Source organism: Vipera ursinii (assembly GCF_947247035.1).
Source record: "Vipera ursinii genome assembly, chromosome: 3".
Classification (NCBI taxonomy): domain Eukaryota; kingdom Metazoa; phylum Chordata; class Lepidosauria; order Squamata; family Viperidae; genus Vipera; species Vipera ursinii.
The window spans coordinates 142542552-142558763 of record NC_139516.1 but is presented as its reverse complement, the minus strand read 5'-3'; the positions used below and the strand labels follow the sequence as shown (position 1 = coordinate 142558763).

The 16212-nt window shown below is 45.0% G+C and overlaps 1 protein-coding gene across 2 annotated transcripts in view; it reads left to right on the top strand.

Moving 5' to 3' along the window:
• Window positions 1-16212, top strand: part of SLC22A23 (solute carrier family 22 member 23) — a 101369-nt gene that overhangs the window by 10691 nt on the left and 74466 nt on the right. The gene's annotated exons all lie outside the window — the stretch shown is intronic.

Below are 16212 nucleotides of genomic sequence, written 5' to 3'. Positions count from 1 at the left end.
CTTTACATTTCTTGAAAGTCTTATTTAGTACATTTCATTATTTCCGTGTCTCTCTGTGTTTGATTTTTTAAAGCAGTTATGACAGCTGTATAGATCAACATTTTCTAATATTCGTGTTTATAGAGAGCTGATTCTGCATACATTTTTGGTGTTAGCTAAATAGACTTACAGACTGGATTTAGTAATGTTCCAGTTCCTATGTAAAATATTTTCATAATATACATTATTTAATTTACATGCGTAGTAAGTCTATTTCAAACTTTGCTCCCAAATCCCAGCTTGATGGTTGTTGCATTTGTCTGACAAATAAATCCTGTCCCTTGTTGTTGAGTAGTCGTTCTAAACTGGATAGATTTCAGGTGTTCCCTGAACTTGGATGGAAGAGAATTACCATTTTATTTTATGCATTTAAGTATATTTTTCTGAGAAGGTTCCATGTTTCACCAGTTTCTCATATGAACAATGCAAGACTTGAATATTTTAGTGCAGACATGTCAAACACAAGGCCCGGGGGCCGGATGCGGCCCGCGAAGTGGTTTCATGTGGCCCGCGAACCCATCCTGGAAACAGTGAGAGAACAGCCCCCACTGTCTTGGCCCTGGCCCAGGCTGGCCAGGAGCCAATGTACAATTTTGTGGTGGTCATCTATGCTGAAATACATTCAGTCTTAGCTCCACAAGGCCATCTGGAAACAGTGAGGGACCGGCCCATGCCATGTCGGCACTGCCCCCTCGGCGCATGCTGGGGAGGTATCACCCTTTGTGAGGAATGAAGAAATGCACCATCGCCTGGAAGTGGCCAGCACATGGTCCTGCCTACTTTGGGCAGGCTAGGGGTTGGACAGCATTGTGCTTCTCTTCAGATTCATGCCACCTGGCTCAGCCTCTCAGCACTGCCTGCCAAAACCGGGGAGGCTGGGGGCTGGGCAGCATTGTGCAGGTAACATTGACTCTCATGCTGCTCATGGCGGTCTTGTCGATTTAATCTGGGAAGAGTTCGATCCTGTGACCCCTGAAGAAGTGGACAAGATCATGGGGAAGCTGAGCTCCACCACGTGTTTGTTGGACCCGTGCCCCTCCTGGCTGACTTATGCAGCCCGGGATGGGACACGAGGCTGGCTCCAGGCAGTGATTACTGCTTCTTTGAGTCAGGGTAGTTTTCCCGCCGCCTTGAAGGAGGTGATGGTGAGACCCCTCCTCAAGAAGCCTGCCTTGGACCCAACAATTTTAAACAACTATCGTCCGGTCTCCAACCTTCGCTTTTTGGCGAAGGTTGTTGAGAGCGTGGTGGCGCATCAGCTCCCTTTGTTCTTGGAGGAAGCTGACTACCTAGACCCGTACCAATCGGGTTTCAGGCCCGGGTACAGCACGGAGACGGCATTGGTCGCGCTGGTGAATGATCTCTGGCGGGCTCGGGACAGGGGTTGTTCCTCTGTCCTAGTCCTTTTAGACCTCTCAGCGGCTTTTGATACCATCAACCATGGTATCCTGCTGCGACGTCTCAGGGGGTTAGGAGTGGGAGGCACAGTTCTCCAGTGGTTCTCCTCTTACCTCCTGGGACGTTCGCAGTCGGTGTTAGCAGGGGGGCAGAGATTGACCCTGAGACCTCTCATTTGTGGAGTTCCTCAGGGATCGGTTCTCTCGCCTCTCCTGTTCAACATCTATATGAAGCCGCTGGGTGAGATCATTCGTGGTTTTGGAGTTGGGTATCACCAATATGCTGATGATACCCAGCTTTTTATTTTGACCCCAAACCACCCCAGTGATGCCCTCGACGTGATGTCCCGTTGCCTGGAGGCGGTCCGGGTCTGGATGGGGAGGAACAGGCTTCGACTCAACCCTGACAAGACTGAGTGGCTGTTCGTGCCGGCATCCCGGGAAATTCCGATTATTCCATCATTGGCCATGGGGGGTGAGCTATTACCCCCCATAGATAGGGCCCGCAACTTGGGGGTCCTTCTAGACTCACAGCTCTCGTTGGAAGAGCATATTGGAGCTGTGACTAGGGGGGCCTTTGCCCAGGTTCACCTGGTGCGCCAGTTGCGGCCCTATCTAGACCGGGATGCCTTGCGCACAGTCACTCATGCGCTCGTGACCTCTCGTCTAGACTACTGTAATGCTCTCTACATGGGGCTACCCTTGAGGTCCACCCGGAGACTCCAGCTGGTGCAGAATGCAGCCGCGCGAGTCGTCTTGGGAGTTTCCCGATACTCCCATGTTACACCTCTGCTCCGCGAGCTGCATTGGCTACCGGTTGCTCTCCGGGTGAGGTTCAAGGTGTTAGTTATGACGTACAAAGCCCTTCATGGCATGGGTCCGGATTACCTATGGCAACACCTGCGACCGGCGTCAACTTCCCTCCGTCCAGTGCGCTCCCACAGAGAGGGCCTCCTCAGGGTGCCGCCGATCAAAGAATGCCGATTGGTGACCCCCAGGGGGAGAGCGTTCTCTGTGGGCGCGCCAGACCTCTGGAACCGCTTACCGGTTGAGCTCCGGACGGCCCCCGACCTTCGCTCCTTCCGGCGCGATCTTAAAACATTCTTTTTCGAACAAGCTGGCCTGGTCTGATGGGATGGGGTTGGGTTTTTAAAATTAGTTTTTAACTTAATATGTATTGATTTTATGGGCATGATGTTTAATGGTTTTTTAATGGTTTTTTAATTTTTGTATTTGATTTTTATTGTGTATTGCCCTGTTCACCGCCCTGAGTCCTTCGGGAGAAGGGCGGTATAGAAATCAAATTATTAAATTATTAATCCCCTCCCCCATAGCCCCCCAAGCCGGATATGTGAAGTAGGCGAGGGCCATGTGCTGGCCATTTCCAGGCGATGGTGCATTTCTTCATTCCTCACAAAGGATGACACTTCCCCAGCTGCGTTTCTTGCCTGTTTTTCTCCCTCCCTCATCTCAAATATTTTCCCACCACTCTGTTCTTTGGAAGGAAGGAAGGAGAGGGAAGGTCTGAGGGAAGTCCTACCTTAGTCCTGCCCTGCTGCCCTTTCACCATCCCCTTGCCCCCTCCTCCTGGCCTATCCTGGGGGGGTCTTCATATTGCTAAGGAAGCTTTGGATACAAAGCCAGGTCTCCTCACATGGAGATGGAATGGGCCTCCCTCTTGATTTTGCCCTCATACTCATCATGAGCAACTTGGCTAAGGAGAGCAAGCACAGCAGCAGCAGCCTTGAGGAGGTAAGTGCAGCTGGGCACCCCCTTGGGGAACTGGGGCTGGGCTTAGTGCCGTGGGTGCTTGAGGGCTGGGCTAGGCATTTGACCTCCGCGCCACCGTCCAGCCCCCCCCCCAATGGCCTGAGAGGAACAGTGAGGCTCCTCTGGTGGACCATGCCTTGGCACTTCCCTGGTCCCATCTCCTTCTGCCAGAGACCCTCAGATCTGTCCCACTCCTGCCCAGGCCCCCATAGGCACCCTTGACACAAATGATGTAGAGCTGGCCATGCCCACCCAGTAGGCCATATGCACTCCAGCCACGCCCACCCAGTAGGCCACGCCCACCCTGGCCACACCCAGCCGGCGCCCCCGAGGGCAACCACAATGCTGATGTGGCCCTCAGTGAAATTGAGTTTGACACCCCTGTTTTAGTGGAATAAAAGTAATAACAGGTACAACACAGTTCAAAAAACAGTAATTGCCATGATGGATTTTCCTGTTGAAGAAGTCAGCTTGGAAACCACTTTGTAATATCTTTAAGAGGTTGTTTTGTTTATAATGGACTTCCTGCTATGTGAAGGCATTGCAAAATTGATGGGGGTCACATCTTCTCTGTATGAGGAAGGCTACATACAGTTTTTGAAATACCCAAAGTGAAATCCTGCAGTTTTTCTTTGTGATGGTTTTCTGCTTCTCAGTGAGCATCCTGGACTTGATTTAGTCTTGAGGATTGTTGTTGGGGTTTTTTTTTCAGGTTCATCTTCTGACAATTACTTCTTCTTTTGCAAATCCTGGGTTTCCCCCAGATAGTCTTCCCCCCCCCCCTGTTATGCATGAGGGTAGTGTTTTGGTTACACAAGCACAGCAGCATCACAGCTCAGAGTGTAGAAATGGAGGGGTTAACAGTATCCCTCAGATGCTTCTTGTCAATGAGCTATTTTTTAAAAAAAATAAATAAATAACCCAATTTAACATGAGATGCCAATTTAAATAATTTTTGCTTAGGGCCAGTTCTTAGATGTTTGTATACAATGAGACAGTTTTCCCAGATTTTATGTTGCTGCTTGCAAATGATTCCGTTACTACCCATTTGTTAAGGAGGGTCCAGGAAAATTACATTTTCTTAGCATGCTGATATTACAATTAAGAAGGGACGCGGTGGCTCAGTGGGTTAGGACGCTGAGCTTGTCAATCAGATGGTCGGCAGTTTGGCGGGTCGAATCCCGAGTGCCGCATAACAGAGTGAGCGCCTGTTACTCGTCCCAGCTTCTGCCAACCTAACAGTTCGAAAGCACGTAAAAATGCAAGTAGAAAAATAGGGACCACTACGGTGGGAAGGAAACAGCATTCCGTGCGCCTTTGGCGTCTAGCCATGCCAGCCACATGACCACAGAGACGTACTCGGACAAGCACTGGCTCTTCGGCTTTGAAATGGAGATGAGCACCAGCCCCTAGAGTCGGAAACAACTAGCATGCATGTGTGGGGGAATCTTTAAAGGTAAAGGTAAAGGTTCCCCCGCACATGCATGCTAGTCGTTTCCGACTCTAGGGGCCAGTGCTCATCTCTGTTTCAAAGCCGAAGAGCCAGCGCTTGTCCGAGGACGTCTCCATGGTCATGTGGCCGGCATGACTAGACGCCAAAGGCGCCCGGAACGCTGTTACCTTCCCACCGTAGTGGTCCCTATTTTTCTACTTGCATTTTTGCGTGCTTTCGAACTGCTAGGTTGGCAGAAGCTGGGACGAGTAACAGGCGCTCACTCTGTTACGCGGCACTTGGGATTCGACCCGCCAAACTGCCGACCTTCTGATTGACAAGCTCAGCGTCCTAATCCACTGAGCCACTGCGTCCCCTGGGAGAACCTTTACCTTTACCTTTATTACAATTAAGAAAATGCATTTAGTGATAAGGGGAAAAATGTAGGTTTATCTCTTTTTGTAATAGTGGTCCTTTGTTCTCTGCTGTTCAAGTGAATGGTTGTGGTTTCATCTGTGTTTACCTTGAGTCTCACCCTCACAGAATGCCCCAGAACAGGAGAATGCACACAGCACTGTAGGAATCCTTACAATATTTGATTTCTCCAACTTTGCAGCACTTAAAACAGCACCTTGCTATTTGTAGTAATAGAAATAAGAAATGCTGGGGCTCGCAAAGGTAATTCTCGACTTATGATCACAACTGAGTCCAAAGTTTCTGTTGTTAAGTGAGACATTTGTTAACTGAGTTTTATGACCTTTCTTGCCACCGTTGTTAAGTGAATCACGCAGCTGTTAATTTAGTAAGCTGTTTGTTAAGTGAATCTGGCTTCCCCACTGACTTTGCTTGTCAGAAGGTTGCAAAAGGTGACCACATGACCTTGGGACACAGCAATGGCCATAAGTATGAACCAGTTGGCAAGCCTCTGAATTTTGATCACACGATCATGGGGATGCTGAAAAGGTCGTAACTGCGAAAAATGGTCATAAGTCACTTTTTTTCAGTGCCGTTATAACTTTGAATGGTCACTAAATGAACTGTTGTAAATCAAGGACCACCCATATCTTCAAATAACCATATCTGTGATGGATGAACAGAGCCTCATTGATCATAGTGGGACTAAATAAGGTTGCTTAGAAATATATTTATTCATACACATGCACATACATACTCATACAGTAAGTTTGGGTTAGTGATTAAGACATCAGGATAGAAATGAGGAGAATGAGTGACCTTGAGTCAGTTATTCTCTCAGCTCTAGGAAGGAGCTGAGATGCTAGCAGCTTCCAAAAAACCTTGCCAAGAAAACTGCAGAAACTAGTCTGCACAAATGGTGGGAGTCAAAACTGATACATGCACAGAGTAGCTTTTACACTTATTTAAGGTAGACCATTTATATTCCTCACCTCACCTTGGTTACGTTTGAGAGGGCTATCTAAGATTCAGAGATTGTCCCAGGTCAACCAGCAAATATATGGCTTGGCAGCTCTTTGAACCATTGTGTAACTTGACCTCTTACATACCATGCTACACTCCACTCCTTGGATTAAATGCAGACTGACTTATTCACTTAAGGGTTCTGGGTCACAGGAAATTTCTCCTGCTAGCCTCTGGGAAGAGTTTTCCAAGCACTTTGAGAACAAGGTTGCAAGATAGGTGGAGTCTCACAAGATGGCAGGTAACACCATCTGGGACTTGTTTTTGCTTATCAGCTAAGTGTGTTGGCAGGCTCCTCTGTGGCATATATTTATTTAATTTATTTGAAAGTTTTGGATGGCTGCCCATCTTAGAGCACAACTCTGGGTGACATGACATGTGGAGGAAGTGTTACCTGAAGCACCTAAAGGCTGTGAGGGCCTAGATGGGGACAGGCAGACTGCTGATGAATCCCAGCAAGATGGAGTTAGTTTTGATGCTCTCATGGGGGTTTCTGCCTACTGCTTTAAAAAGTCCGATTCCCCTAAAGGGAGTTGGTGTACAACCTGTGAAATCTCTTGGACTCAGAGCTTCTTGGGAACAGCAGGTGAAGCTGTGACCAGGAGATCCTCTGGCCAACTTCAAAAGCTTTACCAGTTACCCCTCTTCCTGGATCAAGAAGTACCAAAGACTCTCAGGATTGTCATTTCTCTAATCCTGATGGTTTAAACCATTTTTTTTCAGGCCAGGAAACCTATTAATTAAAAGAAACCAACAAAAAATATATTAAGAAACAAAGCTTTTAAAAAACTAGCCACTTTTTGAGATGGGCAGCCATATAAATGAGAAAGAAAGAGGGAGGGAGGGAGGGAGGGAGGGAGGAAGGAAGGTTCTAGAATTAGAAAATTGGAAGTAAAACTTTTGTGCTTAATTGCCACCAATTTCCACTTGTCTATAACAGAGGGGCTAGTTAAGTATGGCCTGACTCTGTGCTCCTTCCCGGTGACCTTGCTTAAGGAAAACAAGAATGGGGATGCACAAGATGGTAGCTGTGAGCTTTTCCCACAGGAAAACACTGCACAACCAAGGTATTTTCCTAGGCGTCTTGGCCACCATTTTTGCCCTTTCTACTGTTATTTATAAAAAATTATTATAGATACATTTAAGAGAATTTATTTTGTCTGTTGTCTTTCCCATCAAGTTCTCACAGAACCCCAGGGTTTCTGTGGAACGTCAGCCTACCAAAAATACTCATTCTTTAATAGACTTTTTTAGTTTTATACATTGTAAGCTACCCAGTATCCTATCAGTAAGCAATAGTCAAACAATAATAAACAAATCGGTAAGGAATAGAGTTATCGCAGGAAATTCTAGTACAGTACAGTAAAATAAATCAGATATTTGGAATGTTTTCTGATTAAGTTATAACTAAGTTACTTTCCCTTTGTTCCTCATCCTTGAAACCAAGACGTATTTCTAATCCCTTATCAGAAAAAATTGCTTTAGCAACAAATACCTCACATATTTTTATCTTCTGATTCCATAACTGTAAATGCACAAGTTAAGGCCTGCTTTTTTATTACACATTGACCTGGGAGTAAGTCCCAATAAATTCAGTGGAATGCATTTGTCTGGGCCAGTAAAATTTATAATTGCACAAAGTGGACATTTCTAAGTGGATTAAGTTACTAGTTCAGAACTTTTCCATGATGCTGATGGCTCAAAGTAAATGCTTCTTATCTGTAGTTTTAGAATGGCTTCCCCTTCCTGCTCTTCTGTGGTCAGGGCCAATTATTTACCTCAAACCCTGGGGTCTTTAATTAAGAGTCCTGCTTAGTTGCCTCTGGTGGAACTATCACTCTGAGAAAGGAGCATTGAAATCCCACTGGTTCACTGATAATGTGTGCAGATGGCAAATCATTAATACAGCTAATAGACTTATGTTATAGCCAGTTCTTAAACTGGGACTTTTACAGGTAAGATCTTGGAAGTAATTTCATGTATGTGTAATTTGGTAGGTGTTCTTTCTCTTCGCTGCCTAAAAAAAAAACAACTATAATGCAGCATAACATAGCAGTGTATACTTTCAGGGTGCTGGATTGTCACGGTGCAATTACTGTAAATTTACATTTCAGTGTGGCACTTGTATATAGAGGTTTTGAGGACAGGCAGTAATTTTGATCTTCCAAAGAACTCCCAGAGAGGACCTAAATTTAGAACATACTTAAGCCAGTGCTTTTTCTCCAACACATTTTTTTTACTTTTTTTTTTTTTAAAAAAATCTGGCCACTTGGCTGTGGTCTTTTGAAAAGTTGGCTGGGCTCATTCCTCATACAGAGCCTACACATACAAGCTATATTCATTTGTTGCAAGCATGCCAGTTTTCAGGCATTACTGCAGCTTTTCTCTTTTAGAGACATCCTAGCACTCTACTGTAAATGTTGCTTTCTTGGTTAAAAGCAACCCTCTCCATAATATCTGAGGAAAATCCTCATTTCCACTACCAATGTACAAATCGTATCCGTTCCTTTACCCAGCCTCTAGGTAAGCATCAGAGAGAGCCAGTTTGGTGCAGTAGTTAAGGCATCAAGCTAGAAACTGGGAGACCATGATTTATAGTCCCACCTTGGGCGCAAAGCCAACTGGGTGCCCTTGCGCCAGTCATAACCTCTTAGTCCTAAGTAGTAGGCAATGGCAAACCATTTCTGAAATCTAGCCAAGAAAAGTGCAGGGACTCATCCTGACAGATGCAAAGAGTCAGCAGTAAGTCAAAGGGACATACAGTAAAAACAAATGAGCATCAACATGTTCTCCATATACTTAGCCTCATTTTTAGGATTTTTTATAGTACACCGAGTAGTACTATACCTATCATCTCAATGTTGTGTCTAACTTAATTATGCTTCCTCAGTAAGCAATTGTGTTGTTACGGTAAGGTAAGGTAAGGTAAAATATTAAGGGTAAGGTAAGATAAGTCAAGATATTATATTTCTGGAGCAGGAAAAATGACAGATGATAATAGGGATATACTGTAGGTATAACATGTTAAGGTATCATCCAAACTCTTTGTTTCATTCCATTACATACATATTCTGTCCTTGGCACAATTGCTTCTCACCCAAATATTCTTCTTTGTGTTCCTTTCCTTCTTTCTCCTACCTAAATGTTTCCTGTGGAACAATCACAATTGTTTGATTTCTGATTTCCAAAGTATTGCTGCAGCAAACAGTTGGCTTGTCTTGTAGTTTGTGGACAATGGAAGGGCAAAGATAAATTTTGCAGTGATCTCCTATATATTCTTGCTCCAGCAGGTAGTCTTAAAGAAATCTAGTCAGAGACTGTAGGGTGGGCCCTTTGTGAATTAACGATACTGCATCCAATTTTGCTCACCACAAAAAACATGTTGAGACTCTAGAAACAGTGCAAAAAAGAACAACAAAGATGATTAGGGGCCCGAGGCTAAATCATGATGAATGGTTGCAGGAACTGGGTATGTCTAGTAACTAATGAAAAGGACTTGGGATGACATGATAGCAATCTTTGATATTTGAGGGTTTGTCACAGAGAAGAGGGGGGTCAAACTATTCTCCAAAGCACCTGAGGGCAGGACAAGAAGTAATGGAGAAATCAAGGAGAGATCCAACCTAGATCTAAGTAATGGAGAAATCAAGGAGAGATCCAACCTAGATCTAAGGAGAAATTTCCCGATAATGAAGACAATCAGTGGAATGGCTGGCCTCCAGAGGTTGTGGATACTCCATCACTGGAGGTGTTTAAGAAGAGATTGGACAGCCATTTATCTGGAATGGTATAGGAGACAGGTCTGCAACCCGCGGCTCTGGAGCCGCATGCGGCTCTTTCAGCCGTCTCCTGCGGCTCCCAGTCCTCTGCCATGTGCAGTCCAAAAAAAAAAGTGGGACTAAAAAAGTTCAACCAATCAATTCAAATATGCAGGGTAAGTGCATATCTTGCCTTGGCTCCACTCTTCAGTCAAACCCTGTTCTGCGCATGCGCGCATGTACGCACATGCGCACACATTTTTTGCGGCTCCCAGTTTTTTCTTTTGTGAGTGAACCGGTTCCGAGTGGCTCTTTCACTGTTTCAGGTTGCTGACCCCTGGTATAGGATCTCCTGCCTGAGCAGGGGGTTGGACTAGAAGAGTTCCAAGATCCCTTCCAACTCTTGTTATTCTGTATTCTGTGAACAAATCTGTTGTTGATGTTACACACTCAGGTAATGAAATATTCACAAGCAAGCAACCAAGCTCAGAGAGCACCAAGGACTCCACAATTAGTGAAAACTATCCATTTGTGGCTAATTTGACAAACCATTACTAAGGTTAAAGTGACTCCTATCACTGCTTAAGACAGATCTGTAAAATGTTAAGATAACCTAAGGGTACGTCTTTAAATGTAAGAGATGTGATGCAAAATAGAAACTATAATTAAAACAATGAAACCTATTGAAGAATAATGAAGAAAACCTATTTTTGATTATTGATCGAGTCCAATATGGACAATAGGGGCAGATCAGTCGTTCTAAATAACTTTTCATGAACAGAGGGCTGTGATGCTTCTGTCCTATATATTTCTGTCTTGTTAAAGTAGTCTCCAGCCTTCTATTTCTATATTATTATGGTAGACAGAACACACTGCAACATGGCTCTTAATCTTAGAGGACAGATCCAAACAAGAGATTAGAAAAAGGTCACAATGCATATAAAAAAGGATAGGACTTTTTTTTTACCCTTCCTGTGAGTAGTCCTGAATCCAAGCAAGACTTGAGCAATTGAATGTGAAGCAGGGGTCGGAAAAAGGAAAAGAGCCACTCAGAACCGGTTCCATCACACAAACAAAAAAGTGGGAGCCGCAAAAAGTGCGTGCGCGTGCGTCCACTCACGCGCATGTGCAAAAAACATGGGAGGCATCTGCGCGGCGACGGGTCTCCCCTTTGGACAGGTGCGCGCCGTCCCGTTCGGAGACCTGCCACGTTCGTCAAACACGGACGAACGCGGCAGCTGTGCAAACGGGACGGCGGCGGTTTGGGAGAGGTGCGCGCACACCTCTCCCAAGCCACCGCCATCCCTTTCGGAGACCTGCCGCATTCGTCAAACATGGACGAACGCAGCAGCTGTGCAAACGGGACGGCGGCGGCTTGGGAGAGGTGCGTGCGCACCTCTCCCAAGCCGCCGCCGTCCCTTTGGGAGACCTGCCGCGTTCGTCAAACACGGACGAATGCGGCAGCTGTGCGCACGGACATCCAAGCCCTGTCTAGGCCCAGGGAGGGGGGGAGCACGCCAGGCGAACGCAGCAGGTCTCTGAACGGGACGGCGGCGGTTTGGAGAGGTGCGTGCGCACCTCCGCCCTTCGGAAAGGTGCGCACGCACCTCTCGGAATGGGCGGTGCCACTCTCCATTTGGAGAGGTGCGCGCGCACCACTGCCCGTTCGAACAGGTACGCGCGCACCGGGCGACTGGGAGCCGCAGGAGACGGCTCAAGGAGCCGCATGCGGCTCCGGAGCTGCGGGTTGCCAACCCGTGCTCTAGGGTCTAAACCAGGGGTGTCAAACTGCCGGCCCACGGGCCGGATGCATCATCCAGAAGCCACACCCATCCCATTGCCGACAATGACAAACTGGCCCAGTATGTTGCGCAACATCACATGATGTCACGAGTTTGACATGGCTGGTCTAAACCAAGAAATACACTCAAATAATGAGCATAGAGTAGACTTCATTGCATGTTCCAAGCTGTGTCTTGAATCAGGCACTTTTCCATAAGGTAAAGGTAAAGGTTCCCCCGCACATGCGTGCTAGTCATTTCCAACTCTAGGGACCGGTGCTCTTCTCCGTTTTGTCTGAGGACATCTCCGTGGTCTTGTGGCCGGCATGACTAGACGCTTTTGAACTGCTAGGTTCTCAGAAGCTGGGACAAGTAACAGGCGTTCACTCTGTTATGCGGCACTTAGGATTTGACCCGCCAAACTGCCAACCTTCTGATCGACAAGCTCTGCGTCCTAACCCACTGAGCCACCGCGTCCCACTGAGCCACCACGTCCCACTTTTCCATAGGTTTCCCAATATTTTCAGCATCGGCATTGTTTACTGTAGGCATATTCAAAATATATAAATGCCGAATGTAGAGAATCTTCAAATGTGACAAGTCTTTTGAAGAACCTTTCATCCTTGTCAGAATTACGATTTGTTCTCAGTAAAAAGTACTATATTTTTAAGAACCAGTAGTTTATGGTAATTGCTTTGATATGGCACTTTTCTCTTGTCCGCTGCAGTGGATAAGATGAATGGCTTTTGTGCATGTGCCATTATATTTCTCAGTTATTTTATTATCTGGAAATATTCTTCCTAGCATCTTTACTGAAATTATATTCACCACAAATGGTAAATTTTGTTGCGGTTAAAAACCCCAGAACACTGAAAATGCCATTCTGTATTTACCACCAGGCACTGGATTATATGGAATGAACCAAGAATTCACTGGTGTTTGGGTGGTTTTTAATCATCTCACTTCCAGCATTGCTTTATTCAGACTAAAGAAGAAGCACGTACATTTTGCAAAAAAAGCACATTTGCTTTTTCAGATGGTTTCCTAAAGAATAAAGAATATGAGGAATTGAATGTAGCTTTACCACAATTTTCCTGGGATTTCTGTTTTTACGGAGAGGATGGATGGATGGATGCTGGCTACCATATATCCTGATTGATTGATTGATTGATTATATGTCATCAAATCATTTTTCAACTCCTAGCAATCACATAAATAGATTTTATCGATGATTATGAATTGACAGTGTCTTTGTCATTGTCACTAAAGTGATCATCTGCCTCCAGCGTCTTCCTTTATTGCTACTGCCCAATATAAGTGCCTGCTTGCTTTAGTTGGGCATCTGGGATGACCTTCATGCCTTGGGTGACCCAATATACAGCACTGGGCATACACTCCCAACATTTTTCACTCATTCCTCCCAAGAACAGCCTCCCACCAAAATGAGGCAGCACATCAGGACTTGTTGGGGGATGGGGAAAGGCAGTTATCTGTACTTAGCAAATATTTGGTCTCTCATGAACCATGTTGAAAGTGTTTGTCAAGCCTCCCCACCGGATGCTTCTATTCAATCAACTGGTTGATTTCCTGGGACAAGTTTATCTGGAAGATGATCCCTAAAATTGTGGTTTTTCCAAGCCAGACTGAATGACTTGCCAGGTATGAGTCCTTTGCATTCTAAGCTTGGAATTGCTTGTAGGGGTTAGTTGCATAATTGAAGGTGCTTGCAACTGAGAGCAGCAGCCCTCTCTTTGGTTAGTTCTTACAGACAGTCTTGTAGAATTGCCAAATATGATGAAAGGTTTTCCATTTAGTAGAGGAAGGCCTTCTTGGAACCATCTTTGTGGTGGACTTGAGCCCAAAGTAACTTCTTTTTGCTTTTGCTAATTTAGAGATTCTGTGGAGCATAGCATTTTCATTGATGACCATTTACCCGTCATAAACTGTCTTGGATTCCTGATGATTACATTTCATCGTTATGCAAATGACAACTTGGTGTAAGCCCTATTTCAGTGATTATTAGGCTTCAAAAACAAAAACAAAACCCTCATATGCTGTTCTGTACCAGCCTGCTACCGGCCCTGCAGCAAAAGCAGGGACGACCCCTTTACAAACGGCAAGAGGCTGGAATAAAGCCTGCCAAATTTATTCACATAAAACAAGAGCAAGACAAGACACCAACCATAAAACACAAGCTAAGACGCAGGAACAATCCAAGCAGTTGCCTTCAGCAAACCAGCCCTCCCACACATTCCCCTTAAATACAGTTCAGGGCGTGGCCTCTCTGTGCCTCCTTCCGAGGTGCCCCATTGCCTCCCTCTGTTTACTCCTGACTGACTGCCTCCTGTGTTGGGCGTCCTTGAACAGGGCCAGCTGTGGGTCATCTTCATCCACGCTGTCAGGCTCACACAGCTAGGTCTCCGTGGTGACCAGATGAGAGGGGCCTTGCTGGGGGCTCTCATCAAGCTGTCCAATCCCCTCAGCAAGCTCTTCAACACCCCCCTCCTCCTCCTCTGAGTCGTCCGACCCAACTCCCGAACCCACAGGCTGACCCTGAATCACAACATATGCAAACAAAACCAGCAAGCTAGAAATTAGACCTTGGAACTAGGTGTTGATGTTGAACTGCCGTGGTTTGCCCTGTCAAGGCCCTGTTGAAAGACTCAAACATCCGGGTTGAAAGCATCCTTCTGCCTTTTCAGTGCTGAAGCTTTGTGGTCAGAGAAGTTCCATCAGGTACTGTGTTATGAACTGTAAGACCAAGTTACGTTATTAGGAGTGACAGAATGTCAAAAGGGTAGGTTACCTTAGTAAATTAATTTGCCCAATCAATAAGTAACATGAAAGGGCAGCTGACTTCAGTTTTGCCTCAGCTGGTTTATAGCCACTGAAAAACAGGAGAAAATGTAGGAATCACAATCTTGGGGGCGGGGCTATACTAATATGGGATATGCATAATAACAAACATTATACTTGGTTACCCAGAGGTAGCTGTCAAGATTAATGAACATTCCTTCCAGTGTATGTATACACCTCCTGGGTCTTGAGCAGAGGCCATCTTGATTATACTGAATTATTAAACATTCAAGCGTTGATCCGATGAGTCAGAAGTATTTTTGAGTCAAATCTATGAAATTAATAAAGCAGCTAAATACATATGGATTAAATCTAGATTGTCTGCATCAGTTCTTGGCAGCATTAAGGGTCTAGATCTGCGGTTTTTAAACCGTACAAATCAAGAATAGATTTGAAGGAGATCAACGTCATTTATTGTTTCTGGGGGTCCCAACACTACAGTCTGTACTATTCATGGAGAGGATTGTTCTCACACAATTCGTTATTTTAAGGCACGACAAAATTTAAGGACCCCTGGGCTAGTGAAATGGACAGGAAAGAAAAGGGGGTCAGGTCAGGTGTGGAGAAAAGGCAGACGAGAAAAAGTAAGTGACAATAGTATGTATAGTGATGTGAGTAATGACATGAATATATGCCAGAATTACCCTGCTCTTTTTTCCCTCTTCACATTTCCATGGCAACAAAGCTATAAAATAAAGAGGTGAGAAGTTTGTTTAGAGTGCACAAGCAGATTCAGTAATGAAGCTCATGGTAATTAAAGCTTCTCTGGAGAGTATGAATCAAAGTTTGGGTGCCACCACAGAAAAGTCCTAGTTTCAATAAAAGCCATGTCTGGTAGCTATGCTTATAAAGAGATAAAGACTTCGTTCTTACTATACTGTAGCCTGCAACAAAATTCCCCAATTTAGATTCATGCATGCAAACGTGTTATATTTTGAGATGTTTCTAAATCTCAAAACTTATGGGTTGACTATTCTATAAATAGGCTAGGATGACTTCGACAGTTTCCTTCAGGAAGATGTTATGTCTGGACAGAGGAACCTTTGAAGTCAGTGAGGAAGATTAGAGGAATTAGAGGAATGTTTAGTCTGGAATTAGGACTGATGAGATGTGAGCTGTCTTCATATATTGGAAGAGCTGTCATTTATATTAGTGATGGACAACTTGCATCCGTGGCCTGTAAACACATGGAAAGTGTAATTGCAAGCCTGTAAATAAGTTTAACATAGCTCAGTGGGTGATCCTAGCCATCAAAAAACTACCTAGGCTTGAAGAACAATTAAGCAAAAATAGGGGAAAAAAACCCTCTCAACTCTTGGATTAAGATTATAAGGAAAAAAGAGTAATAAAACATTTAGGAAGCATTTCCTGACAGTGCACCATACTGTTGAGAGGGGAACTGGCTGTCTTGGAAGCTGATGTCCTCCTTTGATGTTTTCAAACCAAAGTTCATGTCAGCTTATTGGTAGTGTTTTAATTGGTTTCATGTACTGCCTGGAGGTGGAGTAGCTGACTTTGGAAGTACCTTCCAAATCTATGGTACAATTTGAGATAGATATTTTATAGCAACAGTTTTGATTGCTATGCATTTCAAAATGGCCAGGGGAATTCACAGTAGATTCCTAGAAGTTTGGCCCCTCTGATCCTAGTAACTTCCAGCTGGACAATCCCAAAGATGCTTTTCCAAAAGGCAACTGGACTTTCTTGGGGTTTTTTTCTGAACTAAAGAAGCTTCTTGGATG